The 24270-nt window shown below is 41.6% G+C and overlaps 1 protein-coding gene across 5 annotated transcripts in view; it reads right to left on the reverse strand.

The window, feature by feature from the left end:
- Positions 1 to 23821, reverse strand: part of LOC121603699 — a 94160-nt gene extending 70339 nt beyond the window's left edge. For all 5 annotated transcript variants that reach the window (XM_041932809.1, XM_041932807.1, XM_041932806.1 and 2 more), the window contains exons 1-2: positions 23627 to 23821; positions 13054 to 13097 (exon numbers count right to left, since the gene is read on the reverse strand). The gene's annotated coding sequence lies outside the window, so the exon portion shown is untranslated. The remainder of the gene's footprint in view (positions 1 to 13053; positions 13098 to 23626) is intronic.
- Between the last annotated feature and the right edge of the window lie 449 nt (positions 23822 to 24270).

Here is a 24270-nt window from a genome sequence, read left to right on the forward strand (position 1 = left end):
ATCGCTACCCACAGCACTCCATCAATCAATTGTGTAATCGTCGTCAAAAAATTGATTGAACATCGTGCATACAATATTTCACTACGCTGGGTGATGGGGAGCCCATAGTAACGGCATGGTGCAAAGATGTACAATATTTGAATCCGTGTCGGTGTATATAAAATCCAGCGTACGTAATCAAACGTACCATAGCCGTGGCAAGTGTATTTGAACGAACGGGCGCGCAGTAGTGATTGATTTCGGACGAGTTTTATCGAATGTTCACGACGCGCAGATTCGCGATCAGCCGGGGACGCGGTCGGAGGCTGCGTTTATCCCCTCTGGTGAATCGATGTTGACATAAACGAATCGAGAGGCGAGTGAATGGGGTAGGGAAAATAAAGTATAAAAAACGCACACCCTCACACACAATATATTTCATACAAAACGGGCTCCCCGCGACGGTCACCATTGTCAGGGCTGAGAGGCAGTGTTTTCGACACCGTCGATAGGCATGAGTGATGGATTCGCCCCGTTCGAGCCTCGGAAAAGCATCATTACCCGGCCGGTTCAATGTCGCGGTGGGTCGGAAGTGTGCTTGTGAGGTTTCTCCAAGAATTGTCGTCACTTTTCAGTCCGTTCTTCTGCACATTTGCCACGAACAATGGCTTCGTCTTCGGCAGTGTCATTGGACGGTGCGGTATGGCTAAATTATGCTAACGAGCTGTTAATCCGGACCTTCCCCGGTTTTCCTATTCCTTCCGATTGTCTTGGAATGGAGGCATTGGGGAAGGTGATGGTGATGGTGCTACTGCTACTGTTTGATGGCCCCTATAGTGGCAAAGCAAGCGCAAAAGTGGGAAACAAGCACTGAGGAAGAAGACGCCAATGAGCTTCGTTCGCTCCCGATTTATCGACCGCGCTGAGGCGACAAAGCTTGTTTTTTCCCGACCCGCCTTTGTCGTTAGTGTTAAAAAGGGGTGTTAATAGATTTAAGCAAATAAAAAAAATCCTTCCTCATTTTCTAGTTCAAAAGCATGGTATGAGAAAAGTGACCTCAACATACTATGGCTCACAATCGATCGTTTTAAATTTGCATGAAAATTGAACTTGAATGTGAGAATAAACGAGTTAGTTAATTAAAAGTTTATCCATTTAATGCAATATTGTGTTGCGAAAAGCAAGGTAGATGTAAAGGCTTGCAATAAAGAAGGTAACCCTCAATTATCTTTACGACAGTTTTGCATTCCAATTATTCGATGTTCCAAATGTATTTATATGCTCAAACCCAGTCAAACAACGGCACAAACATGGTTGCTACTTCCCCAAACAACGTCTTCGATTTCATTACGGCAACATGTGGTTCCATTTGGCATGTGCTGTAACCGTAGAACGACAAGGGTCATTCTCCGGCTGGTTTTAATGACCAGTCAAATGTCGTCGTCCTTTCGGCAACGACAGCAAGGATGGTTTTCGAGGTTATGTCTTGGCCATTCCGTTTACAGTATTTTTATGTCTGTCAAAATCGTTTTTATTGTTCCTCGATTGCTGGAACGAATCAATGTAGAGCGCTTGTTAAACGTCTTCTGCATTCCAAACCGGGGGTTATTACAATCGAGCACTTTTTGATTGGATTTTCCATCATCGGCTAGCTTTTAATGGTTTCAAAAACATTTCATTGAAAACCGGGTTTTAGGTAACGATTTCTTTTCCCTTTCAAAGGAAACTTTAAAGTTCATTTCCATGTTCCCGGACACTTCTTTTGTTACGATCTAGTTACATCATCACAAGCATCGTCGCGCACTCATAAAAACTCTATTTTTTGATTTCAACCTTAAAAGAAACATTTTTTTTTGTTTAAAAAGCTGGAACCCCGCTCAACGCAGCAAAATGAAAAGTGAATTCAATTTCCATCCACATAGCTGCCGGTTTGCGATTTGCTGTGACATTCGGCATACAAATAGTGCGGGTGGCAATCTCCGACAACTCCGGCAAACCAAACAATGTACCGATGATACCCTTTCGGTTCCAAAATCAGGTCAACTGAACCGGTCATGCTGCTCGTTCGGCCAGCTGACTGTTCCATACTGGTGTAAGACGTACCAGGCAGATTGCCAAACTTTGTCCTCCTACTGCTTTTACCAGGGCTGCGGTACACACAGTTTGCGGACGCCTATTGGATGGAAACAAGTGGCAATGATGCTGATGTATACATAATACATTACTGCATCCTTCATGGTACGGCCGAATGGGTTGCATCGTTTCGGGCTTTACGTTCTCTTGCCTGAATGCATGATGGTTTTGGTCAGCAGCAGTAACATCAATTGCATTTCGGCTAGATCGTTCTCCAGCCATAACAAGCAATCAAGCTGCCAAGAAGCTATTCTACATTCGCATACACAGTGTTCCTTTCTTTAGTGCGATAGAGCCGCTGGACATTGCAACATTTCGGAAGGAAATGGATCCGTTATTTTTATTTGGGTTTGCAATAAGTCAAGCCCATCGAAAACTTTGTGCTGTAAACGTTATTCCACACTCTACAATCATGGTAGTTATATTGGTTGTAGGTCGAGTGACATCATCATCATCATGTTTGCCTTTAACAACTGGTGTGATATCTATGGGGGTTTGCTTCACCATGCAACTGAATCCCGTGGAACGATGGAGTCAAATATCAATAACCTCATTTTAATTTGGTGACATTGTGTATAGTTGAATCAGTGTCTTTAAATATGATATCGTAGAAAAATAATGATTGATTTTTTCGCAGCAAGAGTGGTTGTGTTATTTAGTTTACTACTCAATCAAAATGTTATTTATTCACTTTTTTGAAATTGATCTATTTCATTTCATCTGAAATGATCATATAATTCTCTTTATTTTTCTTCATAAAAATATAATTATTTAAATATCTCTTACGGTACAAACAAACGTACATTGAATGGAAGAGATAATCCTCAATTAATATATATTACTAAGTAATAAGTTGTTTATGTTTGAGGTACTAATTTATTGAAATGATCAGAAACCAACATCAAATTATTTCTCTAGAAAATCATAATTTGAACAGATATGGTGGAATTGTTTGTGTTCCTATAAAACATGAGATGAGAAAAATAGATTGATTCTATCCGGACATTAGGATGCATTAGGATTATCCATGGTGCCATGGTACTTGAGGCAGCACGGTGGTTTATTGCATGCATTATGGATTATGTTGTGCAGTGATATGACGCTGATACTTCGTAGTCTGTTTTTCGTGAATTACATTTACTGGTCACGATTCTTTATATGATATCTTATTTCTTTTACAAACCAAGTCGAAAATCATTCCAAATGAGTACGTGTTTTTAATTAAGTTGTATAATTTTATCGAAAAACGTATAGAAAAGCTTTTAATACTAAAAGCTAACTTTCCTCAAACGAATAGGAAAACAAATTTCATTAATAATGCAGTACACGCTTTACATAGACTGACTGTCATTAAAATTTTCTGCGAATATTTTCATGTTCCTATTTTTAATAATTCCTTTGATCGCGTTTTTCCTGTCCCAGCTAGAGTTAAAATGATCACAACAAGGTGCACATTTTAAAATGGTGTCTCCTTTTATTTCCCCGTCACGTAGTTTTCCCAGTGCCAAGGGTGCTCGAAGATATGCATTAATAATGCTACATAGCTGCTGGAGATGCATTTAATTTAACTTTGCTCTATATTAAAATTGTCGCCGAAAGAAGCTTGTTTTACAAGTGATTTATGCTTTTTGTGAGTTTGTTTTTATGTTAGGCTTTATAAAAATTCTTCAACTGTTAAAGAGTGAAAGAAACTGTGAAAAGGACCGGTGGGAACAATTTTTCCACGTTCATCACTCAACTATTTGCCACCCCTTTTCCTTTTGCCGCACATCTGCTTCTTTGTCTGCCAGACGGGCGGATGATGGCACCTTCTTCTAGCACCAGCGCGACGAGCTGTTTCCACCGTTGTGCGGCAGTGAATTAAGTGGATAAAGCAAACGCTCTGCCCGTGTCGGTGGGAAATGGGATGGGCAGAAATACTTTGCATTCTTCCGTTATTTCATTCCGCCAATTTGAGGTTAATGACAGCCGTACTGGCTGCAGAACCGCAGATAATGGATGCTGTGGGCGAAACGAACTTTATGCACTTGTGCTGCTGAGGTGGATTGAGCTTCCGGTGGGAAGGATAGCGAAAAGTGCCTGACAATGACATAAAACAGCGAAGCATTCTTGATTAAACTTATTTATGAACCAGGAAACGAACGTTTTGCAAGCGTTTTTAGTACAAAAAGGCTTGTGACTATTTGTTTTCTTTGGGTGTTGAGTGGTACAAATACATTGGTGCTAATTGCAGATACGATTATGTTTGCATAACACGAACTGACAACAATTATTGTGTATTAGCCACAAAGTTTTATCAGTTTTTAAAATCATTTCCTCTATACCTTAGCGACCCTCATGCTAGCATGCGCAGAATTCCTTGCCTTTAAGCTAGTGAAGAGGACTCGAATAGTTAGTCCTTGCTTCCGTGGAGACTGTACAAATATCCTCGATGTTTTTTTCTATACTGAACTATTTACCACTAATGCCTCATATCGCACCTTCATTTTTTAATGTTCGAAAATACATCGAAAGCTTCTTTCTTAAAGGACAGAAAGAAACTCTCAAAATGCCTTATTCATGATTGATACTCGTTGTATCCTTTAGTTCACTAGACCAGCAGGAAAAAGCTTGCGCACTCAGCCATTAACGTAGTTGAAGAGTAGAAGCAAGAGGCATCTCTTTTAGAAACTTCTTCTTACACAAAGAAAAACCAGCGGTCGAAATCACACCATCAGCAAACGATCCCACGCCACTCAGCACAACCTCGGCGAGCGACGGAGGAAATGGCGGTGGGACACTCAGCTACAATCTGCTCCGATTATCAGAACACGGCTATCGGCTCCTCCATCGATTACCGTGAAGCATTGTGGGGCCTGCTTGCTGCACGATAAAATCTTGTAACCACTGCTAGGAACATAAATTTCACGCACGATGTAAGAGTAGTGCAGTAATGTTGGGCAAAAATGAAATCAGAAAGATTTGCCGTAAGAAGGATTTATTGTTAAGTTTGTTGACATTTGTTAGACCACTTTATGATAGTGGTTTTATTTGCCCAATACCTGATGAAACCAGGAGCTTTAATCGCGATATGGCATAAATGGCCTTTTGAGATGGTGTGATGCATGATAGGTAAAGATTTTTAATGAATATGAAATTGCGTATTTTCTGTGCGACTAAAGTACCTTCTGTAATAGCTTTCACGACTCGTTTGCTCTGCTAATGCTCGGCCATGAGTTGATAAGTATATGCTGCAGGTACCTAATTACTCTTGCCTGTGGTTAAATTGCCCCATTGAAACTTTTACATTGCTGGTAGCAATTGCTGCTCACGTACTCTCCATCGTCAGCCAATTAGAGCCAGGAATGGGAGAAACATGATCAAATGTTTTCCCACCTCTCTCCAGATCTAGTAAGACAGGGAAAATCTAACAAATCCCGCAGCACATTTTCTCCCCTCCTCGTGATGCGTGTTAAAACATTTTCATATTCAAAATTTTCCCTTTTTCCATCGCTTGCTCGCTCACATGTTTTCGGTGGCGGTGAAATTATACGTCAAATTCCAGCTGTCCATCAACTATGTTGTCGCCCCGGCGCTAATTGCAAGTAAACACGGGCCCCGAACACGGGTTGCCGAAATTCCACACCATTTCCCGTTCACCTTCGGAGCGCGATCTGAGCTACGTGTTCACTGTTTGCCATTTACCTAGCTGCAACGGTCGACACGTTTGTCTTTCACCGGTTCGCGGGTTACCGTTTTGGCAAGCCCACCACTGCCAATAGCAAGGAAGTGAGCTAGGAAGAAGAGGAAGAGGAGCAGTATTTGGAAAGCAAATGTAAAATATATGTTCGTCACTAATGGATTCCTGTCGACGGTCCCGGATCGGTTAGTGCAGCTCGCCGAAATCTTCATCTATATTTTTGTCCACAGCGGCATTCAGTCAACGGCGTTCGGTGGCGCAGTTGCATCGATCTAGTCATCAATCTGATCTACCACCACAACCACTCATCTCATCACCTACGACCAATCCAGAAAGAAAACGACAAGCAGTGATCCGGGCAAATTTCAAACCGGAGGAAAATATTGGTAAACTTATCTCATGGTGCATCCGATGATGCCATCATCTGCCTTCGTGAGCGGTGGAGAAATATTTCTTTCCGTATTTCGTTAGGTCGTGATGGATGACGAAGATGGAGAACTCATGGATACAAAGTAAGTGCTTTGGCATTCAAGTAAATCCCACTCAAAGTTTGACCAAGTTGTCGATCGGTATGGTGTATGCGCAGTTTTGAAAGAAAATTGCAATTTGCTCTTCTAGCTCCGTGGGTAGCATTGATGCTACTACAGATGGAAATGAAAATTCAATAGGAAACGCACAAAGTGTGTATGCTTACATCGCGATGAAATGCATACGTTTGGATTGAATTCAATTTATGCTAGCTGGCAAAAAATGCTACCAAACCAATTTAGGTTAGATGTAAAAGGCTTCCCAGGCAATGTAAAATGGTTAAAAATATCCAATAGGAAGATGCATAGCATTGAATGTTTGTTAAGATGTCACAGAGTAAGGAAAAATCAAGAAAAGTTATTTGACCTCACAATGACACAACGACCTTGGAAGTTGATCATGAAACCTTTGGAAGCATTGCATGGTCAAGATGCAATTCGATCTATTCAATTCGAGCAGAACTTGAGCCCCTCAATCTTCAATCCCATCGCATTGGACGTCGCTTCGGACCGGGTGATCTTTGATTCGTTCCTCCACGCTCGGTAGCTATAAATATCAAAAGTTTTTGCGGGGTTCTCCTGTTGGCAAATGCAACGACCAAATACTGTCTGGGCGCGAAAACAAGCTAGATGATTGGCTGCCACTTACGGATGGCAATGATGGTAATTATTTTTAAACTTTTCCGCTCTATTCTTTTCCAAAGTTTATGAGCAATTAAGGTAAAAAAATCAATGTTGATGCATCTCGCAGTTGAAGTAATATGGATGCATGTTTGCTTCTTTGTTAGTGTGAGAGGTTTGGTTAGCGGCACTTTTTGAAGTTCTTTAATTTAAAACAGATTATCGTTTGTTCAATTCATGCAACGTGATACTAAAAACTGCAATAAAAAAGGTTGTCACTATGCAGCGAATCACTCTCACGGAAACAGTATCCATGATAAAGCATTACAAAGCGATGCGCCCATGATGCGTTCCTCTTAATCGATCGCTTTTAACTGAATCCATTTGACTAGATATTGGTAAGCGCAAAGCAGTGAAGCTGATAGTGAACCGGTTTACATGAAAACAAAAGTGCGGCTCGAATGAAAACAGTGAGTAGCGTGGAAATTCTGGGAAAGCAGATTTCCGATGCTAAAATTAGCATCAAACATAATGGCCCTGACCTTCGCTATGCTGTTCGTTGCCGATGTGAATCGTGCATGTGTGTGGGGGGAGAGCAGGGTACTTTTATCGAAACGGAGTGATGTTTATGAGCAGATTGGATGGGATTTGCTATTAGATTTTAAGAATCAATTACTATTGGACTATAAATGTGTATCCCGTTTTTCATATCGAATAGAAACCAGGTGTGCCATTTTGAACTTATTGATTTACTGCCTCAGGCTTTTGAAGAACGGGAAAAGAGTTTATCTATATTTGACATTTGCATTAAGTGATTGCTGATGAGTTGTGATGATGAAATACATTGTCTCCGAAATGGTAGGAACGTGAATATCCCATGAATGAAATGTAGTAAATCATTCTGTTAAAATTAAATATCGATAGAACAGTTAAACATAAGCAATTTCAATTTAGCTAGGTTACTAGCATTTAGCCTTCATTTTATGAAAATTTGACCATCTTTTAATTTTACTAAAGGTTTCGTAAAAAAATCTCAACGGTAAACCAGCCAGATATGAATTAACAACCCGCAATATGTGTTCTCTCGTGCCTTGATATTCAGGTAAAAGGGAAGCGTATCTTCAAAACAAAAAACCCCTTTTCTTTTTATTCTTAAATATAAACTGAAGCCCCGTTCTTATCCGGAGCCAAACATCCATCACGGTAATCATGTCTTATCTTAATCCTTATCCGCTGGCAGCTAAAGCTCAACGAAGACTATGGCAACAAAGCAGCAGTGAAACCTGCCAAAACGTTTTCGCTCCGGTTCGTTTGAATGCCGGAAGTGGCATGTTATTGTTGTGCATTTGTTTGCAAAAAAATGATAGGTGTTGCTATGGAGCTTCAGAGCTATATTTTCGACAACACAATAGATCAAGTTGGCATTGTAGCTAGGGCTTCGGCGTTCAGCCAACGGTCAGGCCAATGGCATGCGATAAGCGCCGCTGGCGCTGAAACGTTGGAAACAATGACCTCAGAACCAACTGTTGTACCGTGTTCCGTATGTTCGTGTAGACGGTGTTGCTTGCGGCTTGAGTCAGCGCAAAAGTCGAACGCACATGTTGGCAGACCGCTTACACTTGACTCGTAACACGGGCAACCCATCATAATCCCATATTCAATTAAAACTTCATCCTTTTGTCTTCGCAGGTCCTCGGGCTAAAAGCAAATCCAGCGCTGGCGGATGTGTCGTTCGCTCGGTTGGCTGTGTGGCTGCCTGGACAGGCTTAGGTATGAGTGAGGCATGCGTGCCGGATATCCACGCAACCCATCGGTAAAATTTCACTACTTGCTCGGATCTCGACTTTAAGGCCGAGTGGTGCTGCCGAAGAGCTGAAAGTCTAGGCCACTTTCGCTAATGGTGCGACTACGAGCTACGGTACTACGAGCAAAGAGGGTAAAGTGTTACCCGCTTGATGGCACTCGTGCGGTTCAAACTTTACCCGGGTCGTACGCTTCATGTGCTGCGGCAGCCCTTGCCGGTACCGTGCGCCTCCATTCGATTGAAACGTACACTTAAGCCAACCCCGGGTCGGTTTGTTCGCAGACAGTTGTGTCTCCAAGCCGCATACACGTTGGTGCTTGTGTCAAAGGGCTCGCATTTGTTTCAATATTTTTCCTTTCTCGTGCACACGCACACACACACATTCTCGCTCTCTCTCCCTCTGCGGGACGCTCCATTGATGCGGTTTGTGATGAGGATGACAACGCTGAAAGCGGCAAAGGAACGAGAGACGAGTGCCTACGACTGTGTGCTTCAGATTTGAATGAAAAATAAGCGCTGGCTTATTATTTAATTAATTCGGGTAAAAAACACACTCCCAACCATCGGTCGGTATCGCATCGGTACTGGGAACGTGGTTGGGTTTAATTATTTTTCAACCTCAAGTCTTAAGCTTCCAAATCCATTTCAAAACGTATGATCGTTGTGGTGATGGAGTTGTTGGTGGTGGGTGTGGCGGCGGTCACTAAAATCCTTGTCCTTTTGTACCAAATTCCAGCTAAATGGTTGGTGTGTCACTTACATGCCGTTCGCTTATGGTTGGTGCATGACTGGACACGTTTGGCGAATAAATCACTGTGCTCGTTCTGCTGGAATTGTACGTTTTGTTTCCATTTTGTGGTACCAGATATTTTGTTTTTAACGTTTGTTATTCCTGTTTCACTTCTAGATCTAAGTCCTTTTTATCATATTTTAACATTGGACTACAATTTCTCAAGCTTACAATTTTTATATTTAATGAAGCAACATGTCAGATATTTTAAATTGTATATAATAATATTAACTGGAAAAACAAATTCCGTCTCAATTTTAGAAAACAAGCACCACACGCCAATCGGAGTGAACGGTCGGTTCGTGCCTGATGAATAATGTTTTGCCACATCCGACCGGCACATGCCACCCAGTTACGATCCACTCGATGTTTAGTGCCGTTTTACGGCTTAACGCGGTGTGCAAGTATGTATCTTGCACGACCGCAACCACTAGCATGTGAAACTTAAAACAAACACATATTTTACTACCATCCAATTCCGATCCGGTCAAAGCCCGAGTCAATCAATTCGTCTGAAACCTTGAAGGAAATTTTCTTCCCGCTTTCAGGCCCAAGCGCTAGAAAAACAAACATGCGACTAGCGCGAATGAAGCAACAGCTTTACTCTGTCAACCGAAATTTTATAGTCGGCAGACATTTGCTACCCGTCAATGTCGGCATGCGCCAGCGCAGTTCGCAGTGGCAGCAACAAAACAAAAATCCGCAGCATAAACATTGGTGCCAATTATGTCGAATAAAAGAAAATTTCGCCCGACGCACCCTACACACTTGCCTCAACGTTTGCCCAGCTTCTCAGTGCTATTTCGCATGGGTGATGAGAAAATGAATAAGGTCGACCAATGTTTCCTTAAGAACTCACCCTTACCCCGCTCCTCAACCGTCCCACATCATGAGGCGTGATGGAATTTCGTTGCCCTTTCCATCGGCAGCTGTTTATCTTTCCCATATGCATACGTTGTCACCCCGGCTTTCCAACGGCATCGAGTAGAAGATTGAGCTTAAAACTATGTTCTCCGCGCATCATCGCGCTTGTTTGTTTATCTGTGTATGCGAGTGTGTAAAAAGGCTAGACAAACATGTTAGGGTGTGCGATGGCTGGCTAGGCAATCTACTACGACACCTCCTACGCGATAGAGGCGCAGTTGTGAAAGCAGTTTGCATTTGATTATGGTTCCCCGTTAAAACGTAGGATTTTGTTAAACGTTCAACGGATCGCACCGTACATGTTTGTTTCATATATTTGGCCAACTCTATCATCCTTTAGCAAGAGCAAACACTTGCGGCCCACTGTGTAGCTCACAGAAACACATTAACGGCTTTAGCCTGTCTACACACTCAAACGCAAGGTGTACAACAGACAATAGATAACAGTCTTGGCTGATGCTTTCGGTGATATATACTGGAACACTAATCGATTTGTGCATAATGAATATACAACTAAGCTCATAAATTAATTTCTCTATACTTTGAGCCATGCTAATTTTTGCTGTGACTTTTCCAACTATATTCTTCCCTTTAAAGCTATCGCTTAAACCGTTCCACCACAGCGGATGATTGGGATTAAAATTTGGTTTTCGTCTGTGCACATCACCATAAACACAAAGCGAAGCGTAACCACTGCTAGTAAACATCCAATCAGTACGGTCTACGTACATGTGTCACTTTTTTTTCTTCACTCCAGTACAGCCGTTCATACGTGAAGTGTTGCAGTAAATTGAAGCTCTAATTAAAATTCAATTAATATCAGTTCACCACCTACCACCATTCAGGCGATCGCATGGATCCTGATTGCAGTTTGAAGTGGACGGCGTCAACTGTACACGCTATCGTTTGATTGCAGACTTGTTGGGAATGAATTATTAACTGTTTTATTTTGTTTTTGTTTGGGTAGTTGTTTCTGCGTTGCGGTTTGGATCATCAATCATAACAACGCACTTGATGCAATTCAAGGATTTTTTCTCTCTTAGTATGCTACAATGGACCGTCGGGAATGGGATCGGCAGATGATCGAAAAATATATGTTTTGTTTTCCAGCTCATTTCAATTTTCCGCTGTTAAGTAAAACTGTGCTGTACTGTATATTACACTGCTTTTTCAATACTTTGAATTATTACTTTAAAGCAAGCAAAAACAATAAAAATATATAGAATGATTCTCGCCATCTTTACTCCATCAATTACGGATGGTACTAGTTAGCAAAAGAAACAAAGTTCTTTAGAATCTCTTGAAGAGGCTTATTTATACGTTTCTCTTTTCATAAGATGCTCCTGCTGCTTTTGAAAGGTTGCTTTTTATTGTCGATTGTTGATCTTGTTGAATTATTTAATTAGTAACCAGATAGTCTTCGTAATCTGAAGAGGTTCTCAGTTCGTTAGTGTTTACCAGACTACTGTTTTATACGAATTTCTATACGATTCATTAAGATTGTGTGTTCCAAGCAGCTTCTATTATTTTAGTCTTTTTTCACATTTTTATGTAACCAAGTAAACAAAGTTATTAAAATTGATAGATAATAATAATGATAATAACAATAATAATAATAGTAATGATAATAATAATGATAATAATAATAATAATAATAATAATAATAATAATAATAATAATAATAATAATAATAATAATAATAATAATAATAATAATAATAATAATAATAATAATAATAATAATAATAATAATAATAATAATAATAATAATAATAATAATAATAATAATAATAATAATAATAATAATAATAATAATAATAATTAATAAATAATAAAAATAAATAATAATAATAATAATAATAACAATAATAAAAATAATAATAATAATAATAATAATGATAAACATAAAAATAATGTTTGAACGAGACCCTACATTTTTAAGCTATCTCATTGTTAATTTCAATCAATCTCAATTGCAGTAAGTAACAAAATTAAGCATGATTTAACAACATTCGCGAAAAAATACTCGTAAACTGTTTTTGTTTAGATTACATTAAAAAAACCAAACGAAATCTCATTCTCCTCCACTTACGGGGTTCGTTCAAAGAAATTAGGCAACATTTAGCCTGAAAAGCAAAAGGATCCTTAGCAACAGGGTGCGCGTTGCCGCAAAAGCTTTCCGCAAACAAACATTTTACATTTCTGCTATGTAAACCAACCGGCTGGTTCCGTTTTTTCCCACTAAGGATTCTTTTGTTTTTTGCCTCAGTATCGTTAAGTATTGTATGTTCTATCATCGGTGGCAAAGATTCTTTTAAAAGTACCGAAATTAATTACCCTCTCAAAAGGGGTTCGGAAAAAGATTTAACAGCTTAACGTAAGCATGGAAACGTGAGCGACGAACGGGACAAAGTGTTTAAAATGAAACACAAACGCACTTTCTGATCAACGCCCGAGCAACTTGTTCCGGTGGTGAGATTAGCTGTTGTTGTAAAATTTATAACCGTCAAGTTTTCCAATTTTCCGCCTATACTGTAAGCTTTCCACTGCGGTTTGATTTTGTGCAACAAGAAGTGTTACGATGTATAAAGCCTTACCTTACTTCCTTACGTCATGAAACGGATGCCATTGGTTTGATTCACTTGAAATGGAAGAAAGGAAAAACAAGAAATAATTATAATTTATGCTTGAAGTTTGCTGATTTATGTAAAACGATTTTGGCTTATCGAAATTTCTAAAATTTATGTACGAACATATTTAACCTTTCATTGGATGATATGAAATAGAAGTTTTATTCAAAGAATTTAATAAGCGCAACGTTAAAACAATGATTCATGAGCTACGAGCAATAACCTCCACCGTTGAAGATAGTTGGTATAGAATATGAAACTTCGTCTAGACATTTTACAGCAGTTTAAATACTAATTTTTGCATTATCCAAACACCGCGTTATTTAACTACCCAAAAGCTTAAAGCAAGCCCCTTTTTGGCGAAGGTACAACATGGGACACCGGCGCGTGGCCGGAAATGGCAATGGGAAATCACCTTACTGACAGCTGTCAAATTCGGACGAACCCTTCGCATGCTCGGCGGAAACACTTCAAAGTTATTTCATTTTGCACCAAATTCCGGCACTTCAAGACTAAACGCTGAAGGTGCTTTCATCCCGTGCCCTGAACGAACCCGTTAATCGCTCTTCGGGAATCTTTGGAATTTTTCTTCACCCCCTCCCCCCCCCCCCACGGTGTTGTTGCCGAGTGAGTCGTAGGGAAGGATGAAAGATTTAGAAGAAGAAAAAAAAATATTTCCACGAACTTCTTCGCCAGACTGTCACAAATCAGGATCAACTTTCCATTGGCCTGATCCAAACCTGTGGTCTGAAGTAGCCGTTTTTTTGTTTTGTGGTGTTATTTTATTTTGTTTATCGCATGGAACATCAACGTCTCGAGCATGGTGGTTGTTATCGGATATTTGTGTTTTATTTTTGTTATTTCGCAACATTTTTCAGTAGCCACGACTTGGAGCACCCTTGCTACTTTGCTGGTGGAACGTGATGCTAGACGGAAATCCTAGAAATTACTTCTCCTGCACGTAATGTACCTTTAATTATGAGCATGTTTTTTTGTGCTGTCTTTTCCATCCACTAAACCTTATTATGCACTCCATTGGCTCGGTAGCGAGAGTTTATGTCCTTCAACATTGTCTCCCTTTACCGAAAGCTCTCGGGTGGCTCGCACTGTCGCAGCTAATGAAGGGACAGCTTCCGTGAAATAAGTACATCTTTGTTTCGCACCTTCTTTGAAGTGCCATTTTCACCTAGTCAAATTTAGTTTTTTCCTGCGTTCCTTTTTTCTACTTTACCGCTATCTTCCTTACAACCAGCCGGATGTTTTGGTTTTTGCAAACTTTTCACTTTTTTCACTTCTAGCAAAAGCAAATTGACCCTCCGTCTATGATGGTGGGCAAACATCGACAACGTTGGATGAATAATTCATCCGGGATGAAAATGCCTCCGAGCTTAATAGGTTTATTGATTAAAAGATAAAAATAATCTCCCCTAAGTGCACGCGCCGACAGTCCGCTTCCTGCAACTATTGCTCTCGCACATTTTGGGCACATGGGATGGGAAAAATGGCGAACAGGTTGTACCAGCTCAGGGAAATGTAATACAAAAAGGTTCAAATATTATGACCGTGTACCGCGTTACCTAACCTAATTATAAAGAGTGGAAGCGACAGCAATGAAAAGGTTATACAAGGGCCTTATTTCTTACCACCCAAAGCCGTCGTATCCGTATCGGCGAAGAGCGGTGCTCGCGTAGGCTATCATAAAAAAATACATGTCCTTTTGCTGACTTTGATTTGACTTTCAATAGTGTGCCCGTGATATCGGCTGCACCAATCGAGGAAAAGGAAAGCGGCCCAGGAAGCCTTAACCTCGACGTGAACGATTCCCGAATTCCAGCACAATGATTAAGCCGTATCAAGTTCAATTTTGGAGCTAAACGTAGCGAACAGCACAGCCAAATAAAAGGACGGACCAAACGAGTGTGTTTTTCTGTTTCTACCAGCCACAGGATAGAAAAAAGTCTCCTTGGACTTTCCTGTTTATTTTTGCCGTTACATGGGCGTTCGTTAACGTTCAGTTTTCTTCATTAACCGATCGATACCAAGAGTGGTCATTGGTAAGCTGGTGACCCTGTCGTATGCGCGAGGGTTGGAAATAACGGGCGTCCCCTATAATTTCCCCGTCCCAGCTTCCCGTCCCATATGTAGGGTGGATAAACTGGCCCCGAGGTCGCATTACTAATCAATCGATCCACAGCAAACGAGCCGGATGGGTGGGAATTTTAATTTAACTTATTATAGCCTTTGTATAGCCTTAGCCTGCGAAAAATCTACCCACGAGTATGGGGGGAATAGAACGGGCCAGTCCCTCATCATACGATCAGCATCAGCGTTTTGCTGCTGAATATTTCATCAACTGATATGATAGAAACTGAATGTGAAAGCGACAGGAAGCAAAGTTAGTTCCGACACTCACACTGGCCTCTGTAACGCTGTGAAGGTGTAAGTTGTGAGTTTTTTTGTGGGCCCGTACATTCCACACCAGGAAACAAAACCGGGAAATCACGACGAACGGAAAGTTTTTAATTAACTACCATAACTTTGCGCGACAAAAGGATGAAGTTGCAGGTATGGAAAAAGTCACTCTTGACATGTGAAAAACGCCTACAGGACTCGTTGAACAGTAGAGCAAAGCTTGTCTACGGCGAGGAAAATGCTGATGCCGCTTAACAATTGACAAACTACCGTTAAAGTGTGAATATGATGTGCTATCCGTCGGCAACCGGCGGGCATTGTGTGGCGTAAAACAATTACAAATTGTTGCAAAGCACAATCAAGATGATTGAAATTTTCCTCTACTACTAAGCAACGTTTTACGGTTTATGTTCATGGAAAATAGAGCATTGAAAAAAAGTTGACAATAAAAAAAAGTCACAGTTACCCCCATAACATAAAAAAGTAGACAAAGAAACGCAGGCTATTTGAGTAAAAGGTGCATTTTATTTTGTTAAATGTCTCTTAATAAATTTGTGCTTATCCTTTTTTATTTGTTAAGTTTGTCAATATGCCTAATAGCTTCAATATTTTGGCAAGATTTTCATACTGCTGAATTGTAAGAAGACTAAGAGATACACAGAGAGATAGAGAGCAAGAGAGAGATTATTTCCATTTTATGTCTATGAAATATTAAACTATAATCTGCCTCACATCACAGTTCAAAGCTCCTCAGCTGCTTGATAGAGCGATAGTCTTTCCACCGAAATCTCCGTTGGGAAAGGGTAAAGTTAATCCGAAACTCATGCATGATCTCGAACGCACTGATACGATTTTTTTCCGCAAAGCATCAGAGCTTTCGAAACTTTTTACCTGTGCAACTGCCCATAACCTTCGGAGAGAATTGTTTACCCAAATTATGCGGTGGTCAAGTTGAAAGGAAAGGCTAAATAACATATTCCCCGTCACCTTCCCACCGATGTTGATGGTACCCGTCAGCTTCTGGGCCCACCTGGCTAAAAAACAAATCCATGAACACGTGAAGTGGACGGTAAGCATCATCAATCAGGATGAAAAACCATTGCCCTTTCGGTCTGCCAGTATCTGCCCATAATATTGAAGCAAAGTGGACTAACGATGGACATACGGGGGTAGCGTTACGCTTCGGGCAGACAGGTGCTAATATCGCTTCGCATAGAACTGTGGCACACAAGGTGACAGAGAAAAATATGATCAAATGAACAATCGTTTTTCACCTCGGCCAGGCTCCCCACCGACGTCAGACCACTGATGATGGTCATGATGTATGACCGGCTGGAGCCAGGGCGAAATGGATTCGATGGCTCGTACAGAGCGCTGCTACAGCAATATACCCGATCAAATGGAGAAGAAGCAATTCGACCACGAGAGAAGTAGCAACAAAAAAAACCGCAAACGTGACAATCCAATGGTAGAAAACAAGGATGTAGCCCGCTTTTTCCATGCTCCCGGCTTGTGTGTATGTGTTTTTTCTGCTTTCATGTTTTCCTAGCAAAGGAAAACCCAGCTCAAGCGGCTCAACGGTAACACATGCGGCAAAACGATTTCGATTGGCTGCGGGCAAAAATTTATCAAACGCACTCAGACGGATAACATGCCGATAATGATCACACCTTGATAGTATGGCACCTAGCCGACACGCAATGGCCCATGAAACCGTGACGAGTGCAATCGACGTTAGTTCGTGGCGATTTAATGAGCATGGAGATGCTGAACATGTGTACGATTATGGCTTAAGGCAACGAGAGATGGGGAGAAAGCGCGAGGAGCATGATAATTATTATTTCAAACTTTTTTATGATCAGCAGCTGGCAGACTTTTAAAGGTAGCTTAGGAAGCTAACATACATATTTTCTGTAAGGTGCTAAACGCCATTTAAGGAATTGATTTTGCCCTGTGTAGCTGTAATAGAATCACGAAGAGAAAACATCTATACAACATTGCGCGCCAATGTACCTTAAAGCATGTTCCACGATAAAAAATTCATTGACGAATATTGAAATTGATTGTTTATATTTAACAAATGATGTTAATAATCCCGTGTTCCCTCAATTCAACGCTCATCAACGCATTTATTAAAGCGATAACCAAGACATTACCAGCCGCATAGTCTCTTCCATTGGTTCGAAAATAATTTTACTTATTGCTTAAGTGTTACCACCATCCAATCACTGCTGGTAAAGGGCCATATACACTCTTCGCTCAAATCCCAAATCAATGTTACCACATATAAACGGCGATGAGCCACCTTTTTCCCCAGGATCGTTTTCCATCGCATGAAAATTGTATGATAGTATTGCTTCCTTACTACAGCTTGATGGCGCCCAGGAACGTTTCGGTCCTAACGATGCCTGACGAGCGAGATAATATTTTGTGCCCCGCTTATACCCGAAGCTTATGCCCTACCCAGGTGAGCGTTTTTTGCCACGACAAAAGAGGTCGGGGACAGGGGCCCGCGGCGCTCACTTTTAACGGCTTTATCGACCTCGGCTCGTTCGCCCACCTCACTGCTTAGGCCGGCTCTGCCGCTAGTCGGCTTTATTACGAGGGCGAAGCAAAATCCCTGCCAAAAGATAGCGTATTAGACTCATATTTTCAAATGTATTACTTTTTATACTTTCCAACTGCCTACAGCGACTGCCTTCTTTCAGCATGATCTGAGTGCGCGTTGGGAGTTGGGAAAATTAAGTAAAAATGCTGCACGAAATTCTAAAATTGACCAGAGGGCACGATTGTATGGGCAGCAAAAATATGACTGGTATAATTAAATTATATAGGACCATACAACAACGAAATATTGGACATTAGACCCTGGTCTAAGATCAGGTGGATGCTGTTTGTAGGACAGTAAGGACACTATTCATTCCTCATTGGCAATGCTATGCTTTTGGCAGGCTTTATGCACCTGAAATCTATACTTCGTGCCAAAACAGAATCTACTGTCATGACTAATTACAGAAGTTAGGGTCCTTGTTATGTTTCTTTAACACTTTTTTTATTATTTTCTTGATTTAGTTCGTCTGATACTTTCATAAAGATGTATGACCTAACAACAGGCGGCCCGTGATGAGTTCAAATGTGGTATAGACTATGTTCTTGCAGGTCCTAATTTTCTATACATGGCATAGAAAGATATAGACAGATTAAAGTTTTGCGTGAAATAGAAAAACACATATTTTTAGAGATGACAGTCATACTCTTGCTCAAAAATTTTATAAGTTACTCAAACATCAACGCCAACGTATGTTACTACGCTAAACTACTTACAAAATGCAATGGACGGTGTTCTAAAACGTTCTTATTTGAGATTTCATCTATTCTGTTCAAAGTCGACGCATTAAATCGTATTCATTTTTACAAACCGTGCTGTACAAATGTGAAAATTACACTTCCACATTGCACACATACGCGTCGAGATGAATACAAAACAGTCACCGTTCCAATCACATCCAGATTAGCTTTTGATAGGATTTGCAAACAATCGAATACCCACGAGCCTCGCGGCATTCTTCCATAGACACGGTTTGCGGTAAACTGCTGATCATATTAACCGCAAGCTGTGTATCCAACGTTCGAGAAAACTCAAGCACAGCCACTCGATAGCATCACTAATAAGATCGCTCCAATCCCGTGAGCTATCGATTGCCGCTCGGTTGCTTAATCTTCCGGAAGCTACAACAGGAAGCCAAGATAATGGTGGGTATCGGAAGGGAAAGGTAACACTATCAATCGGCAGGAACAGGGTTTTCCATAATCATTACGTTATTGATTTTATTACATCCTCCGACGGGCGGCACATTTGCCGGTGATAGCGAGCAATCGAACGTTGCCGAATGTTGCTACAGACACTTACTCCCCGTATGTGCCGCATCTTCAGGCGTGTGCGCCCAAAGCACGTTGCAGCGAGCGTTGCGAAAAGCACGGGAATACCCAAATGCCAAAAGTCGAGTGAGGCAAGTACTAGCAGTGAGTCTGAATTACATATCGCGAACCTAGATTCGGTCTCGCCCCTTCCTGACCCGGCGGCTGACGTGATGTTTCTGCACGAACACGGAACGGAAATATTATAATATAATCAACCGCAGATCGAAGAAAATATCCCACAATCTGGGCCGATGCTTCGTGAGGGGGGGGGGGGGGCGTGGACTGTCTCAAAAAGATAGATACAGCTGAAAGAGGCCGTGCAAACGAAAGGCAGGATATTTGACTAACGGGCGAAGGCCACGTACTGCGCCGCCCTTTTGCCCCTGTAGGCGTAATATTACAGTGGAGTGAAAAAGCGTTCATTATTTATGTGCATTTTGTTTGCTTGTACCGTACCGTTTACTTTCATCCTGCTGCAGCTGCAGTTTGTGGGACCGAACCAGCAATTGCTGAATATTGTGACAGCGTCTACTCGACATTTTGTAAACGATGCGGTCTAGCTAATGCTTTGGCACGGGTTTTGGCTTTACTGATGCCGTACAACCCGGACAGTTGTAAAGTAAACATGCCTGCCAACATCAATTGAAACGCTGGCTGACTGGCTGTAATGCAGATGCACTGTTGCTGTTATGACGTTTAACTCGGCAAGAATTGTTCAGCCTGGAAAAATGCAATTAATTTTGGCTCTTGCAGATAAGCTTTCCTGCGGGGCGAATTATTTATTCAAAGCCCCGCTTCAGCTGGGACAGCTCTCACACCCTGGTGGGAGTCAGCAAGTAGCACGTGGCCACTTGTTTCTTTTTATGTTCGTGAGCTCCTTTTCCATCGTCATTATTACAGCTTACAGCGAATTGGTCCTTCAAGGAAGCAGGTTATCTATAAAACCGACAGCGTACGTTTACTGTTACCAGAAAGCAAAAGCCTACGAAGCCGGAACAAGACTGCGTAATTGAAATGGATGTCTGAGAGTGATTAATGTGATTAACATAATTGCGCAGAGATGGCGGCAACTTAATTGTGAACTCACACCACCACCAATGCATTCGTTCGAGATATTCAAGTGTTTTACATGTTCTTTGTTTTTTTGTTGTTTTGCTTAAATGCGTTTGTTTTAAACGCTTCATCCAGCCTTACAGTACACTCCCACCTCCCTCCCACGTTCGATGAGCCTCAATATTGTGGTCAAATTTCCTGCCGGATCTCCGGCTTAATCAGTGAAGATGTTTAAATACCCTCCAACCCAGGGCGGGCACTTGGGCAGGTCTGCCAATTTCGAAATGAAACACACGCACACAGCACGATCTGGATTATTTCGCACTCCTCGCAACAACACTGAACCGTCGGTACACGAACGGTGGTGGATGGTCCTAAGATCAGGTTGATGATTTACGACGTTGTCTCTCACCTTCCGCACGGCGTTGCTACCGTCGACGGCATGGTTGTGGGTTTTGTGCTCGAAACGCAAAACCAGATACACACTAATCGAGCAGCAAAGCAAACTTGCTAGACAAACAAATACTATCCTAACACACCGTCTCCCCTTCCCTCCCCTTATATGGGAAATTAGCTGCTGCGCTGTGTAAGTTTTGTGTCTGTTTACGTATATCATACATTGGTTTCATATTTTTACTACTGTATACTTTAATGAGTGTAAATTACCGGCTGCAAGATGAAAGGGCATGTACAATTTGTTTGAATCACATACGATGGAAGTTCTTGTTTTAGGCGCGGTTGGTTTAAAAACAAAAGGAAAGCTGTTCAATTAAGGCACGATAAAAGCCTTTTGTATGGAAGCTAAATCTCAACATCTTTAATGGGATTAAGGGTGTATAAATATCGGAATTTTGCACAACATAATAATGAGATTCTGAATTTAGTCCAATGGGATTTTGGAATACTTTCTTCAGCACTCACATTCAGATTTCTTACTGGATAGATTTCAACTGTATCATTTTGCGATCCTTTCACAGCAAGGATACCATGAGGTAAACCACCCTTTGAATCAAGCCAATCGATGGACTGTTGTCTGGAGAGCACAGTTGATACAGTCCATATAAAATTCATACAACAATTGTCCGTTTTCCATCGTTCTCAGAATGCACCCTGTTGGCTTAAGCTGTTGAATATTCTCAAGCCCTTACGATTGGTTACACCAGCAGACCTATACAGTTGAGCAGCAGCATGCAGGAGGTACGTATTTCCCAGACACTGTAGCAAAGAAAGGAATGTGTGTTTGAACGGCGTCTGCTGTTGCTCGGTTCAATTACTTATCGATTTCCGTCTTTTACTGAAGCACCTTAAACTAGCATAGCTGTTGCCCCAGAATGCACATCAATTCATACGATTGACCATAATAAAATGCGAAACTAAGACACTGAGACGAAGCACACTGAAGGTGAACAGAAGAAATGTTCTCACGTAACAATGCTTCATGGGATAACGTGCGCCAGCTGACTCCAGTACGTAACGCGAAGCCGTCCACCGACACCGTGCTCGTCTATTCAATATTCAAATGATATCCCTCACTGCACCGAACCATTTCCCGGCGGGAATCGTAATGGATTATTATTAACCACCCTAGCTGAATTCCCGAAGGCGCGGTTGAACTGTCGGTGGATATGGGCACACACATACAAGCGCTCTTTACCTCTGGGGTGCTATAAGAAAATCGGAAAGTAATTCGTACCACACCCATCATGTACCACGAACCGATGGTCACAAAACTTCCCCCAACTATTCGCTTTATTGAACGCAATCACTAGCACCACTTTCACGCTAATCCAATTTATCTTTCTTCCACGAACAACTAGAAACGGTTCGCAACGGCCACCTGGCAGCACCGTGCACAATCTTATCCAGTTACTGCACATTTCACACAGACGACGACAACGACGACAGTGACGACGAAATCAACTAGGAAGTGACAACGCTCGAGCGGAACCGACGGAATGTCACCAATGTCAACCACGTTTTATGGCAACTGGGGCGCACCGAGCAACCTCGGCTTTTCCACTGACACTGATCACTTCCTGGACTTACATTGCTGATTACAGTCATTATTACCCTGGGCCAAGGAAATGTGCGGAGCGTAAAATTCGGGAAAACTCTATCGTGATAATCGTTCCTGGAAGACGACACTCGGGTCTTACATTTTACGTAACCCTTGTCGACGCTTCAAAGGTGGACAAAGCTACAAGCTACAGCTCAGCTAGTGAGCTAGTACAGTCGTTCCAAAACACATTTTAAAGATCGGTAGATCATAGTCCCAATTAATTGGTTTTAGCTTCATAGAACAACTTTTCTTCAATTTAACATTTTACTTGCACAGTTTTGCACACTTGCGCATTGATCGGATGTATTGTACCAACATTACCACAATGTCAAAGTAACTGCTGCCTAATCGTGCGCAATCGTCCCGAATCACTTTTCTCGTCAATGACGGAACAAACATGTACTATCCCACATTTTTCAAATTAAACTCTTTTCATAAAAAAAATGCACGTCAAAAAAATAAAACTAGACGCTACAGCAAATGTTTTAACATTACTATCCATAAACTGGACCAGGTACATAGAACATGCCAGGGCACAACCGAGTGCAGGGTCGAGCTCTAATAATTGCCGCTAATTTAATTTATGAACGCCATCACGCTCACAACCACACAGGCGGTAGATTTTTGTGAGCTATTTTTATTAGACACTGTGAAAACCGACACCAGCACTAACTCCCTAACGGACACAACACAGGGACGCATAGCAGGAAGCAATAGCATAGTAAAGTTACGGCACTGTTGGATATTCATCAATCTCGATCCGCACCGCACACGATCGTTGCACAGGAAGTACTTGAAATTCGATAGCGATCGGCCGCCATGCTCGTCAGTAGCGAATACACAACCCCACAGCCCAGGCCCTCACTTCTAATGCGTTCATCATCTTGAGCCGATCTTGAGGCGATTAAACGATCCCAATATTACGATAGGTAAATGCACATAACATAATTTTGGGCTTGTTAAATTACCAAATTACTTTTCCTAAAATCACTAAGAAACTTCCGAACCGTTTTGTTTGAGCAAAAAATGACACATTAATGGTAAACGACGATCGAAATTAAATCGAACTGAAGGTATTTTACAACAGATACTCACTTCAAACCACCGTGCGATCACTTCTCGAAAAATTTGCTTTTGTCGCATTCGGAAACTGTAATGGCGTCCTTCACCACTAGCACCATGTTGGTTTCTCGATCGATTTTTTCATGCCTTGTAACGTGTGTTTGTTTGTAGCCGGTCTAATGGTACAGTCGTCAACTCGTACGACTTAACAACATGCCCGTCATGGGTTCAAGCCCCAAATAGACCGTGCCGCCATACGTAGGACTGACTATCCTGCTATGGGGGGAAAGCAATAAGTCACTGAAAGCAGCCAACCCCACAAGTGTGTTGGCAGGCCTTGACCGGCATCGGTTGTTGAGCCAAAGAAGAACGTGTGTTTGAACCAGACACGAGTGCTTTGCTTCATATTTTTTTGTCCTTTGGTTTGGTTAAAACTTTTTTTTCCGTTGCTCACTTTACACATCCCGTGTGATCCTTTGCACGTTTTCGGTCTACAGGAAGCATCAGAATCAGATACGACACTTTTCCGAAGGCTTTTCTCCTTCCTCGATTCGCACGATACGATCTTACAAAGTACTCACTGAAACGTGACTGCACACGCAGCGCACACTCCACACCTTTCCTGAACACATCCACACGCTCCCACTAACACTCTGCCGCCCTCACGGTGTGTGCAA

Source organism: Anopheles merus, chromosome 2R, assembly GCF_017562075.2.
Source record: "Anopheles merus strain MAF chromosome 2R, AmerM5.1, whole genome shotgun sequence".
NCBI lineage: Eukaryota > Metazoa > Arthropoda > Insecta > Diptera > Culicidae > Anopheles > Anopheles merus.